The 13633-nt window shown below is 37.9% G+C and overlaps 1 protein-coding gene across 1 annotated transcript in view; it reads right to left on the reverse strand.

The window, feature by feature from the left end:
• Nucleotides 1-12742, reverse strand: part of LOC137988327 (deleted in malignant brain tumors 1 protein-like) — a 79686-nt gene extending 66944 nt beyond the window's left edge. Inside the window, exon 1 of the mRNA XM_068834356.1 lies at nt 12727-12742. The gene's annotated coding sequence lies outside the window, so the exon portion shown is untranslated. The remainder of the gene's footprint in view (nt 1-12726) is intronic.
• Nucleotides 12743-13633: the final 891 nt, after the last annotated feature.

The raw sequence follows: 13633 nt of genomic DNA on the forward strand, positions 1-13633 counted from the left end.
AATCCTGGGGTTATTTTTCCTTATATTTTTTTCCTTACAAAGATCGTTTCAGTCGTTCTCAAAGATCTAAAATAGTATAAAAAAGCCAGTTGTTGGGACTGTGATTCCTCCTACATCGGTAAGACAAAATTAAGATTGCATGATAGGAAGTGCCAGCATTTCAAAGCTCTTACACAAGTCGGTCACGCCTCTGCTGTTGCAGACCATACTATTTCTACCGGTCATAACATCAAATGGGACCATTTTGAAATCCTCGCTACTGGAAAGTCTAACTTGCAGTGTAAAATAAAGAATCGCTATTAATCAGGAACCTAAAACCCTCTCTTAATGAAAACATCTGTAGCGAGAAGCTTTATCTTTAATAAGTTCTTCCGGAAGTATCAACTACCGGAAGTTACGATTTTGTTATAATACTTTGTAACTAGTCACCATTGCCTCGCTCAAGTTTTAAAATTTCTGTGTAACAGTTTTAACCGTCGCTTCTGATGATGTATGTTGCAGCATACGAAACGTCAAGTATAAAACGAAAACGTTTGCAACCGCTGTTTGTTTTCTTTTTCTGCTAAATAAAAAGAATCCTCAAACCAAGCGGGATCCTCTTTTGAGGATGTAAAATGAGTTGTAGATTGTGACTTGCCAACCAATCCACCAGCTAATCGGCTAACTTGAATCAGTTGGTGCAAATACGCAGATAACAGCTAGAAATGGCACGTGGAACGCAATGATCGGCAGGTACAGTCGATATTTAACAAACATTATTGTAAATCTCATCGTTTATACCATGTGGTTTAAATAAAAACAGTCATATTTCAAAGTTCTTCAGGTTCCGCGGTCTGCAGTTTCGCTTAATTTGATTTGTAATTTTTTTCATCGGCATGATTCATGGAGAATTATGTTAACGGTCTCAAGTAGCACGATCATCTCTACTGGAATTTCAATGCTGTTGCTGAAAAATGCTCTGTGACATATGACTTTTGCACTGTTTTTGTTGCAGGTTTTAGCTGTTGTAATGGAAAAAATCCCCAAACTCCTCGCATCTGCCACATTCTGTTGGACGAAACATTTCAGTGCGATCATATTTCATCTATATCAGTTGACCATTTTTCATTTTGCATACCTTTTTTAGTTTGGAAGTTAACCAAAAATTCTGGTTGCAGTCTTTTAATATGGTTATTTCTCTTTTATTCATTTTGTTTATTTATTTTTTCTTCGGTTTTGCATTTAATAACCTTGGAGAGGGAAAAACCATGCCAAGAATTTGATATTTAGGGTGGGACGTGACTCCCCCTGCTCTTCCCCTTCATCAAGCAAAAGGTCATCCTTGAATGCAGAATTGTCCTCGTCTTTGTTCCTTTTCCAGCTGACCTAGCAGACTTTCTTGTCGATAAATTCAATAACGAAGTGAATGTTCAAAGGTCAACACTCAAACCGGAATGCTCAAAGTTCCCGCGTTCTATCTCACGTGACTTACAAGCGATTTAGACCAATGACGAAGTAGAATCCCTTCACTCTTGACTTCTCTCGGGAAAGGTTTGAAAAATGGATCTTGTTTGCACATGTCGTGTGAATTCTCAGAAAACAGGAAAAATTCAGGGACTTTCCCGAGGAATTTTGTCCCCTGATTTTTTTTCTTCCCCAACCGTTAATCAAATAATTACAAAACAGTTTCTACAAATCTTGTATGTTGTCCTCCACAAGCATTAAAAAAGGTTAAAAATTCAATAAGGCCAAATCATACTGTTAAAACTATAATGCAAAATCCACTGCTTTCGCCGATCTACGGCATCATCAGGGACCATTTATACGAATGTCAAGGGGGCGTTTTTTGGGAAAATCTGAAAATGGATTCTTGAATTCAAGATTGAATTTTGCCTTTGTTGGGCGAAATCCAAAAACGGATCATGAACCCAAAGTATTTACACTCGAGGGGTATACTTTGGATCAAATCTAAATCCGGATTTTTGAGATTCACCGTTTCAGCGTTTTTATGGGAAACGATACACAACAGCTACCGTACATGACAGTTTAGCTGAAATGTTCCTCTTGCGCAGTTTTTACTGTATTTTTACTGTATGTCGAAAATAGTTAAATTTCCTGCCACTGTCACACCATAAATTACTCTAAAAGTTTCTTGACAGCAATAATATTGTTAGCACCTTTCCTACAGCTAAAAAGGAAAAAAATACCCTCTGTAATCGATTTGTACGTTTTTTCGTCATTTCTTTTTATCGATCGCTAAGGTAATTTTATTTTCTGGAGGCGTTTTCATTAAAGAATTTCTCCAAAACAAACCAGTGAACTTTTTTTGTTTTGTTTGTGAAACTGCACGCCAATCTGGGTTTGTTTGGTTGCCTTGTCATGGAAAATAATCCTTTTCCGGATTTTGCGTTTTTTTGACGCTGAAGAATCCATTGAGCGGAGATCACAAATCCGTATTTGGATTTTCCCAAAAAAGAAAAACAGCACCCTAAAGTAAAAATATGCGCAAAGCATGCGGGAAGATTGTAAAATAATGTAAATAATGAGGTGTAAATATGATTAGGAACATGAATAAAGCGAATAAAATCAAATAAGTGAGTGTCATGAGATTTTCACATATATCGCCGAAAGCACCATAGTGTTAACAGTAGAGTCAGTCCTTATTTGAATTTTATTTTTTTATTATTCTCTAGTAAAGGTTTTTTTTTACAAGCTATGTCAATAAATCTTGTCAGTAAATTTTCTCAAATACAGCAGAATGTGCTTAGATTTGTGCCATCTGAAATCTTTCAACAGTTTCATAAGCAGCACGGAGCACAGGCTTTTGGGTACCTTTTCAAAGCCTAAAAGCACTTGTTTTTAGCTCCCGCCTGCGAAGGATGACCTCTGAGGAGGTCGGAAGGGTGATGAAAAATGAGGCTTCACGCCGCCATAGCTACCAACATAACAATAAAAGGTGAATCCACCGTGAATGTTGCTTTTGAAGTATTGATAATTAAGAAGGACCTATTCAAAATAATCGAGTTCGCATTCGCGCTTCGGTGACTGGGTTAATACTAAGTGTAGTGTTGTGTGTGACTAACCCGGGGGAGGGAGGGAGGTACTCCCAGAAAAATTGGGTTGGGTTGTGCGGCCCGCTTAGTGAAACCCTTACCCTATTTCAGACCAAAATCTGCGATTTTTCCTACCCTATTTCAGAGCTGACCAAAAATTTGATACCCTATTTCAGACCTATTTCAGCTGTTACATGGTTGGCGTAATAATTTGAGAAGCGCTTTGTTGACAGTCTTATCGCCTAATGATGAGGAAAAAGCTTCTTCTAAGTTTTAACCAAAACAACTTTGAGAAATAAAAAAAAAATTCTTAAGGTTAAGGTTAAACAATTTGTTAGTTTCCATTTCGCAACACCACTTTTGCCCATCAGTTCGGACCAAGTGCAGTTGCAATCGCCTTCCACCACCTGCATGAATAGAACTTATTCTGTCAAATTCTAAGGCGCACTAAGTGTTCAGTGCCGTGAAGACGCAGTAGTGTTAATTACAGTAATTACGCTATTCTCCCACTGCTATCTTTGCATAGCGCAGCACGAGTCAAGTTCGATCCCGAGGCAATTTCTAATCAACCTATTTTTTTCTTCTTTAAAAAATATCGTTTGACTATACATTATTATCCCCTGCGATCAGAGCCTCTTTCGACCTTCCTCGATAAGTCGGAAACTGGAAAGAAGACTCTGCCAGCCGCGTTGACATTCTTCTTTAATTTGCCGCTCATCCAAAGAATTGGATGAATCAGTCCAGGGCAGTTTTGTTTATTTTTGCGTATGATCAATCGCCAAGCGTCATCAATATATTTTTGAATTTTACAACAGCTTGGCAATTAAATGTCTTAATTCCCATGAGTATTTCCCTTGTCGGTTACAGAAAGTAGTCTGTAAGAAACTCATAGGAAAGACATTGTTGACGTCATCTATTATTCATTACTGTGCCAACCGTTGGCACATTTGAACAACAAAAGCAACGTTTGTAAACAGTTAACTTCCCCACAAATATTTCAATAAAAAATGAAATGGTAATTTAAAAGTATGAACTTTCTCGAGTTTCCAAGGAAGTGATTCCTTGGTTGTCGTGTGTTTGCCAGAGTTGTTCGAGTTGTTCTCTTACGTTTTGTGGTTACTGGTCACGCGCTGACACCGAATTAATTTAAATATTTAACCCATACTCCGAGTACGAAATGTCGAAGCAGTTTGAAAAGATATGTGAACTGAAAGACCAAACTATCCAACATGCAATGGCCATCGGAGCTCCGTTTTCCCCAAAGATAAACTCTTAGCAGAGAAAGGTAGTGACAATTTCCTCTTAATGCATTTGCATGACAAAAACGACTGCGATATGTGAAGAAAGAGTTTCCATGTGTTTCTAACTGTGGGTAAAATTGAATCACGCTATTTTGTGGGAATCATACGTACGCGCAGTTATCTATCAAAAAGATAATCCCGACCATTCGTGTGCTTTCAAGTGAATTGTTCTTGAAAAAACGTTTGGCCTTCTTGTTTTCAACGTTAACGTCCTCATTAGTTGTCCTTTTTGATGCATTCTCGATTCTCAGCAGCCCGAGTTCACTAGCATGTGTTTTCAGAAGTTTGTTTAAAGCACCTAAACGTTATTTAAGTGTTGGAGAGGATCTTGTTTGAAGTTCGCCCTTTCTTGGTTGCATAATTCTTGTTCCAAGCCAAGCTGGCGTGTTTCAATGAAATACATCAAAATGCAAATGATCTCGTTTTCAGAGATGAAATGGAATAAAGTACATCAGCAAAACTCTTCTTTGACCTTCAACTGACAAAGTTATTTATTTATTTATTTATTATTTTTTTTTATGGCTTCTAATTTTGGCGTGATTTCTATTCACTGGCTATTGACAGTTGACTCTGAAATGGCTTTAAATTTATACTTTTCCATTCGCTCGCTCAGGGTGTGCTTGTTTTCTTTCAAAACTCATGCGGTTCAAGAAAAATTCATTGCCAACCGATGAAATCCCAAAGTAAATTTTACTCGAAAAACCAATATCGTACTCATCGCTTTGTGATTCATGCGATATCGGTTTTTAGCGTAAAATTTACCGTGGAATTCACTAGTTAGGCAATGAATTTTCTTTTAGAAGAAAGCAAGATTTAATTATTAAAGCAGCAACTGGAAACATCAAAACGCGGACAATTCGAAACCTTTTATTTTCACTAACTCTACAGGCAGTAAGAATGAATAACCAGGGAGCTGCGCTTTTAGGCTTGGCTAAATCCATCTTATCTGGACTTAAGGCTGTGGTGTTTTTATGGAGATTCGGTACGTTTCTTTGTGATGCGAAAGCAATTTGTGGGATGAGATCGCCGCTAGTCACCAGCCTTTCTTCTCTTTATAAGAGGAAATGACAACTAACAACATCTTAAAAATTCGTAAGCCACAACCCCGTCTAAAACGGCCACAGTTTCTCTCCGATTGCACTGAAAAGATGAGGACAACTGTACGTAGAGGTAAGTGAATTTTTTTTCTACATTTACTGTAGCATTTATAAGCTCAAAGTTAATTTTCCCATGCAAAGTCTATAAATCGTATACCGAGCTTGGGCTGCCTGTGGCGTAACAAAGGTACGCTAATCTTTATTTCACATGAAAATACTTTACAATGATTACCATAAAAACCATCCAGATGTCTTCACTAGGCTCTAAAGAAGACTTTATGTAACTCTTTCCGTGATGTGTGAAAGTTGCTTCAAATTTACAGTGTTTTAATTTGACAAACTGTTTCTGACCAGTTGAACTCTTCCTTTGATAACTTACAACTGTAGCAAGCCGCTGACTTCGTTGGTTCCATTGATGAACACACCGTAGTGAACTCATTGCTTTGATTGGCAAACTCGTTGGTTCGATTGATGGCAAGAAACAGGTTCCCAGTTGGAAGGACACTCTATGCAAGTATTCACGGTTCAATACAACCAAAAAAATATGGCTAATAAATCCAAGAATTTCAATCACCATTCACTATTTGACAAGTGACTCTGAAAACTGCTTTCATGAACATCGCGAGAGTATTGTTTCATCAGCACTTAGTGTCTAATCCTAATCTCGAACGTGATTCCAAGTTGGACCCGAGCCAATGAAATCACACATAGTGTATATCCAACATGATCGACCCCTGATCTTGCACGTGAATTCAAGGTGGACTGGAACGAATGAAATCGCACAATAGAAAAACACGGCCATTTTGTGACTTCGATGAAAAAACGAAATCGCCCGATTTTTAACGCTGAGCACGCGCTGCCTTCGGCATCCCGCGTAATTACAGTAATTAGCACTATTCTCCGACTGCTTTCTTTGCACAATTATAGCGCAGCAAGAGTCAAGTTCGAGCCCTAGGCAATCTTTAATCAACTTAATTTTTTCTTCTCTATAAAATATTATTTGACTATACATTATTATACCCTGCGATCAGAGCCTCTTTTCGATCTTCCTAGATAAGTCGGGAATAGGAAAGAAGACTCTGCCAGCCGCCGCGAGATTCTTTGATTTGCCGCTAATCCAAAGAACTGGACGAGTTAGTCCAGTTTCGACTTGTCAAACCTGTCTTTTAATTTTGACTTTTGCGCCTGATCAGTCGCCAAGCGTCATCAATATATTTGTGAAATTTACAACAGCGTGGCAATTTTTAACTGTCTAAATTCCCATGAGTATTTCTTATGTCGGTTACAGAAATTAGTCTGTCAGAAACCTATAACTGTTTCAGTAAAAAAATGAGATGGTAATTTAAAAGTATGAACTATCTAGAGTTTCCAAGGAAGTGATTCCTTGCTTGTCGTGTGTTTGCCAGAGTTGTTAGAAGATGTTCCGACTGTTTGTTTTCGTTTTGTGGTTACTGGTCACGGGTGACTCACACCGAATACATTTAATTTAACCCATGCTCAATACAAAATGTCGAGGCAGCTTGAAAAGATATGTGAACTGAAAGACCAAACCATCCAACATGAAATGGCCATCGGCTTTCCGTTCCCCAAAGACAAACTCTTAGCAGAGAAAGGCACTGAGAATTTTCACTTAATTAATGCATTTGCATGACAAAAACGACTACGATATGTGAAGAAAGAGTGCCAATGTGATTCTAGCAGTGGCTAACCGAATCACGTTATTTTGTGAGGATTATACTCACGCGCAGTTCATCTACCAAAAAGATAATCCCGAACATTCGTGTGACAGTTGCTTTCAAGCGAATGTTTCTTGAAAAAACGTTTAATCCGCTTGTTTTAAACGTTAACGTTCTTAGTTGTCCTTTTTGACGCATTCTCGATTCTCAGCAGCCCGAATTCTTTTTTGTCTTGATATGGATACTACGACTTGAGGCAGATGTCTCTCAACATTTTACTTTCCTTTTGAGTCTCCAGATTGTGTGTGATAACTATGTTCAAGGAATTGGTTCGAAAGTGTCTTTCGACTTCACAGCGAACGACTTTTCACAAACGTTCAAGGCTTGCCATTCCGCAACTTAATTCGTAGAACGCTACACCAAACTGGCTAGAAATGACTAACGAACCGTAAACCGTTAGAGTCAATGCGAAGTAACGTAAGTCCCTCGGCGTCCTAAGCTCTTTGAGAGAAAACGTGGCAGCTGAGAACTCCAGAAGAAGAAGGATTTCAGCCATTCAATGTTCGTAACATTTAAGAAAATCCCAAGGCATTTTTGTGGGACAATGGAATAGCTTATTTAATATGAAAATAACAAAAACAAGAAAAACACTGTTCTTTTTTGACTCAGAATCAAACCTAGCAAATTACCAGGACAATCGATTTTCCTTTTTGTCTTTTACGTTGGAAAATGTCGATAGTGAGGAAGTTCCTTTCAGATATATGCATACGAAAGAAAAATAGAAACTCTTCTGTCACTCAAACCAGCACGGAATTTTTACATCCTGCACTGATCTATGAAGGGAACATGCATATGCCCTTTCTTTCGCATATTGTCGCTAAAAGGGAACATGGAAATTTCCATATTCTTTTGCAGCTTATGGATGAAACTTAACATGGAAATTTCCATGTTTCGTTTACATGTTATACCCGAAATTAAACGAAAGTGGAAATGTCATGTTCTTTTACATTTTATGTGGGAAAAGAACATGGAATTTTCCATGTTCCGCTTACATGTTATGCGTAAAAGGAACATGGAAATTTCTATGTTCAGTTTACGTGTTACGCTTAAAATGAACGTGGAAATTTCCATTATGTTCTTTAAAAATTTCAGTAAGTGAGAAAGGAACATAGAAACTTCGATGTTCTTTTACGAACTGTCTTTAAAAGGAACATGGAAATTTCCAATTTCTTTCGTGTTCTGCTTTAAAAATTTACTTACCATTTTTAGTTACCTTTCCTCAGGTTAACTCCCTTCAAAAGCTAACAGATGGCTTTATAATTTACCATATTCCTTTCGCCAAATTACCTCGAGTTTGCTAGTTGAAGTAAAACTCTGAAAAGTAATTGTTTTAATAGCTGATTTCTTTTAGTTTCCGTAGGAAATTGGAACAGTAATCAATAAAATAATCCAAAGGGGCCAAATTTAGAATATCGCTAATGGTTTTGTAATATGTTTCACTATTCTCCCACTGCTATCTTTCCATAGTTATAGCGCAGCGCGAGTCAAGTTCGAGCCCGAGGCAATTTCTAATCAACCTATTTTTCTCTTCTTCATAATATATTGTTTGACTATGTATTATTATACACTGTGACCAGAGTCTCTTTCGATCTTCCTAGATACATGTAGGTCGGGAACAGGAAAGAAGACTCTGCGCAGACGCCTCGACATTTCGTATTGAGCATGCTTCAAAAAAAAAAAAAGTATTCGGTGTCAGTCACGCGTGCCCAGTAACCACAGTACCACAAAACGAAAACAAACAGTCAGGATGTTTTCGAACAACTCTGACAAACAAACGACAAGCAAGGAATCACTTCCCTGAAAACTCAAGATAGTTCAAAGTTTTAAATTACCCTTTCATTTTTTACTGAAAAATTTGTAGGTTTCTGGCAGACAAGTTTCTGTAACAGTCATAGGTATTACTCATGGGAATTTAGACAGTTAAAAATTGCCACTGCCAAAAATGTATTGAGGTTTGACAAGTCGAAACTGGACTAACTCATCCAATAGCCCATTTCCGAGTTGTTGCATGTCTTAATTTCAAACTGAGTCCTGGTGCACAACCATTAAAGTGGAAATGAGTTGCGTATTCTTAAGCAAATCAAATTCATTTCCCCTTCAATATTTGAGCACCAAGACGCATTTGGAAATCGAGTCAAACAGCAATTTGGAAATGGCCTGCTCTTTGGATGAGCGGCAAATCAAAGAATGTCGAGGCGGCTGGCAGAGCGGACGCGAGCATGGTTTGAAATACTAGCAAATGAAATCCATAGGCCGATCTGAATTACCTTTACACTGTTTTAAGTAAAACCAGCCGAAATGTTGATGGTAAATCCAAAATGGGGACTGAAACAGACTTGCCAAGTGTGTGTGCATATGTAAAATTTGCGATGCCAAGGTGTATTACTCTTCATCCTGGTTTTGTTCCACTTTGCCTAGTAAATGAACCCCTTCGGCCGGCCGTTATGTCGGTTCACAATGTCCGTGCGTTCTATAGCAAGAGTGACATTTTTAGTACAATCCCCCAGCCTACGACAATATCAACCGACGTACTAGAAATCCAGAAACGGGTATTTTTTTCGCTAAAAGAAAAAAGAAGACTATCTTAAGAAGCCAAAGTTGATCTGATGGCGCCGCGAACGATTGCCGTAAGAAAATACATTTGATTGGTTCAATTACCCGTTTTCCCTCTACGATTGGAACAAAACTTGCCGAACTGTCATTTGAAATAAACTCTCGCAACACCCCTTGGATAATAATCACAAAAAAAGAAAATTCGGTAACCCAACGCTATATGGGAATCTCCCAGTTTACACTTTTTGCCTCATTAGCACAAAAAAGGATATCTTTTTCTAATCAGTCAACTGGGAACAAAAAAAAAACAACTGACTATTAAAAGTGCATTGCATAATGAGTTATCTCTGAAAAGTTGAACTCAATATACCAGATAATCAATAATCTGTGAGCATGATGCTTTGAAAATACGAAATTTTGCACAAAAAAAGTGTATGGATCGTGAACCCTTTTGGCACCCAAAATTGATCCTGTTATGATGGCTAACAACTGATTCTTTATCAAAGCAAAAAGGCTTGTAATTGATTACAATTTGAGATTTACCTAAGGTTGAACACGTTTAGCTTCTTTTACCTTTTGGAGTCAATGTGTAAATATCACTATGCCTCTGTGAGCAAACTCCCGTGTTAATGGAACAAATCAATGGAGTTCTTCGTTGGTCTTATAGCCAAGCCTATGCAAATCCAACGTGAAAGAAATCGTCCAAACCTTTAATATAGAAAGCTATCTTACATTATGACAATTATTTGCTCGAAAGAATAAAGCACAAAGTAAAGCGGGGTTATACTTATCCCTCTTTCCCCCTCGAAGAAAATGTTAAACAGCACTAATATATTAAACTATAATTAATTTTCGGACGATTTTATTGGCTACTTCATGTCACGTGGGGTCAATCACAGGCCGGATAGCAATAACCAACGCCTGCGTCGAAATTTGTTTAGTGTATACTAAAACAGTGGATAGCTTACAAAGCGCGCTCTGGTTGGTTGCTCAAACTTCGGATATCCTTTGCTATACACCTCCGTGCATCCGAGCAACTCGCGCGGGATTTGCGCCCGAAAATATTGTAATCGTTGGAGGAATAATGAGTTAAAATCATCTTTTTGTGCTATATTATCTCAATGAGTTTTAGCATAGACTAAAACAGCTATTCACCTCAGTGTCGGTGGATAGTGGCTAATCCAAAGAACTGGACGAGTCAGTCCAGTTTCGACTTGTCAAGCCTGTTTTTTAATTTTTATTTTTTCGCGTGATCAATCGCCACGCGTCATCAATATATTTGTGAAATTTACAACAGCGCGGCAATTTTTAACTGTCTAAATTCCCATGAGTATTTCTTATGTCGGTTAGAGGAACTAGTCTGCCAGAAACCTACAGCTCCTTCAGTAAAAAATGAGATGGTAATTTAAAAGTGTGAACTACCTTGAGTTTCCAAGGAAGTGATTCCTTGCTTGTCGTGTGTTTGCCAGAGTTGCTAGAAAATATCCCGACTGTTTGTTTTCGTTTTGTGGTTACTAGTCACGGGTGACTCACACCGAATACATTTAATTTAACCCATGCTCAATACAAAATGTCGAGGCAGCTTGAAAAGATATGTGAACTGAAAGACCAAACCATCCAACATGAAATGGCCATCGGCTTTTCCTTCCCCAAAGACAAACTCTTAGCAGAGGAAGGCACTGAGAATGGTCACTTAATTAGTGCATTTGCATGACAAAAACGACTGCAATATTTGAAGAAAGAGTTCCAATGTGTTTCTAACAGTGGCTAACCGAATCACGTTATTTTGTGAGGATCATACTCACGCGCAGTTCATCTACCAAAAAGATAATCCCGAACATTCGTGTGACAATTGCTTTCAAGCGAATGTTTCTTGAAAAAACGTTTGGTCCGCTTGTTTTAAACCTTAACGTTCCTAGTTGTCCTTTTTGACGCATTCTCGATTCTCAGCAGCCCAAATTCGTTTTTGTCTTGATATGGATACTACGACTTGAGGCAGATGTCTCTAAACATTTTACTTTCCTTTTGAGTCTCCAGATTGTGTGTGATAACTATACTATGTTCAAGAAATTGGTTCGAAAGTGTCTTTCGACTTCACAGCGAACGACTTTTCACAAAAGTTCAAGGCTTGCCATTCCGCAACTTAATTCGTAGAACGCTACACCAAACTGGCTAGAAATGACTGACGAACCGTAAACCGTTAGAGTCAATGCGAAGTAACGGAAGTCCCTCCGCGTCCTAAGCTCTTTGAGAGAAAACGTGGCAGCTGAGAATTCCAGGAGAAAAAGGATTTCAGCCATTCAATGTTCGTAACATTAATTAAAGAAAATCCCAAGGCATTTTTGTGGGACAATGGAATAGCTTATTTAATATGAAAACAACAAAAACAAGAAAGACACTGTTCTTTTTTGACTCAGAATCAAACCTAGCAAACTACCAGGACAATCGATTTTCCTTTTGTCTTTTACGTTGGAAAATGTCGATAGTGAGGAAGTTCCTTTCAGATATATGCATACGAAAGAAAAATAGAAACTCTTCTGTCACTCAAACCAGCACGGAATTTTTACATCCTGCACTGATCTATGAAGGGAACATGCATATACCCTTTCTTTCCCATATTGTCTCTAAAAGGGAACATGGAAATTTCCATATTCTTTTACAGCTTATGGATGAAACTTAACATGGAAATTTCCATGTTTCGTTTGCATGTTATACCCGAAATTAAACGAAAGTGGAAATGTCATGTTCTTTTACATTTTATGTGGGAAAAGAACATGGAATTTTCCATGTTCCGCTTACATGTTATGCGTAAAAGGAACATGGAAATTTCTATGTTCAGTTGACGTGTTATGCTTAAAATGAACGTGGAAATTTCCATTATGTTCTTTAAAAATTTCAGTAAGTGAAAAAGGAACATAGAAACTTCGATGTTCTTTTACGAACTGTCTTTAAAAGGAACATGGAAATTTCCAATTTCCTTCGTGTTCTGCTTTAAAAATTTACTTACCATTTGTAGTTACCTTTCCTCAGGATAACTCCCTTCAAAAGCTAACAGATGGCTTTATAATTTACCATATTCCTTTCGCCAAATTACCTCGAGTTTGCTAGTTGAAGTAAAACTCTGAAAAGTAATTGTTTTAATAGCTGATTTCTTTTAGTTTCCGTAGGAAATTGGAACAGTAATCAATAAAATAATCCACAAAGGGGCCAAATTTAGAATATCGCTAATGGTTTTATAATATGTTTCACTATTCTCCCACTGCTATCTTTCCACTGTGATAGCGCAGCGCGAGTCAAGTTCGAGCCCGAGGCAATTTCTAATCAACCTATTTTTCTCTTGTTCATAATATATTGTTTGTGTTACGAAAAATAGTATTGCGTGACTAGCGTCACTGTCTAGAAGCTTCGCGAGAGTTCGTAGTTTGTTTATTTTTAGGTTCGTGCGTAAGCGTTTCTAAATCGGTGTGTTTTGTAATCTTTCTATAATTAGAGTGATTACTATTTTAGAAAGTTCTAGAAGTTTATTGTCAGAGTATATAAGTAGACGAGTCCAAGCGGAGTGTTTTCCTAACTAGTTTTTCACAAGCGAAGAGAGTTGGCGTTAGCCGTGTTTAGTCAAGTGTGACAGAAGCTGTGTTTATTCAAGTTGGCGGAGGCCGTGTAAGTTTATTGAGTACGTGTTGTTCAGAGTTTTACTTCGTGGAAACTACGTTCATTTTTGGAATAAATCTTGTTGTTGTTCCGACAACCCTGCGTTCAGTTTAGTTTGCAAGCTACCTTTCCTCAAAACATTCGAACTCGTAACATTGGGGGCCTGTCCGGGAGAGGAATTCATTTGTTTGCCGACTACAGAAACCAGGAAAGGATCACAACTTGGAAGGAAGTAGCTGCGCTGTGGAAAAAAGTTGTAGCGA

The sequence above is a fragment of the Montipora foliosa genome, unplaced genomic scaffold, assembly GCF_036669935.1.
Source record: "Montipora foliosa isolate CH-2021 unplaced genomic scaffold, ASM3666993v2 scaffold_413, whole genome shotgun sequence".
NCBI lineage: Eukaryota > Metazoa > Cnidaria > Anthozoa > Scleractinia > Acroporidae > Montipora > Montipora foliosa.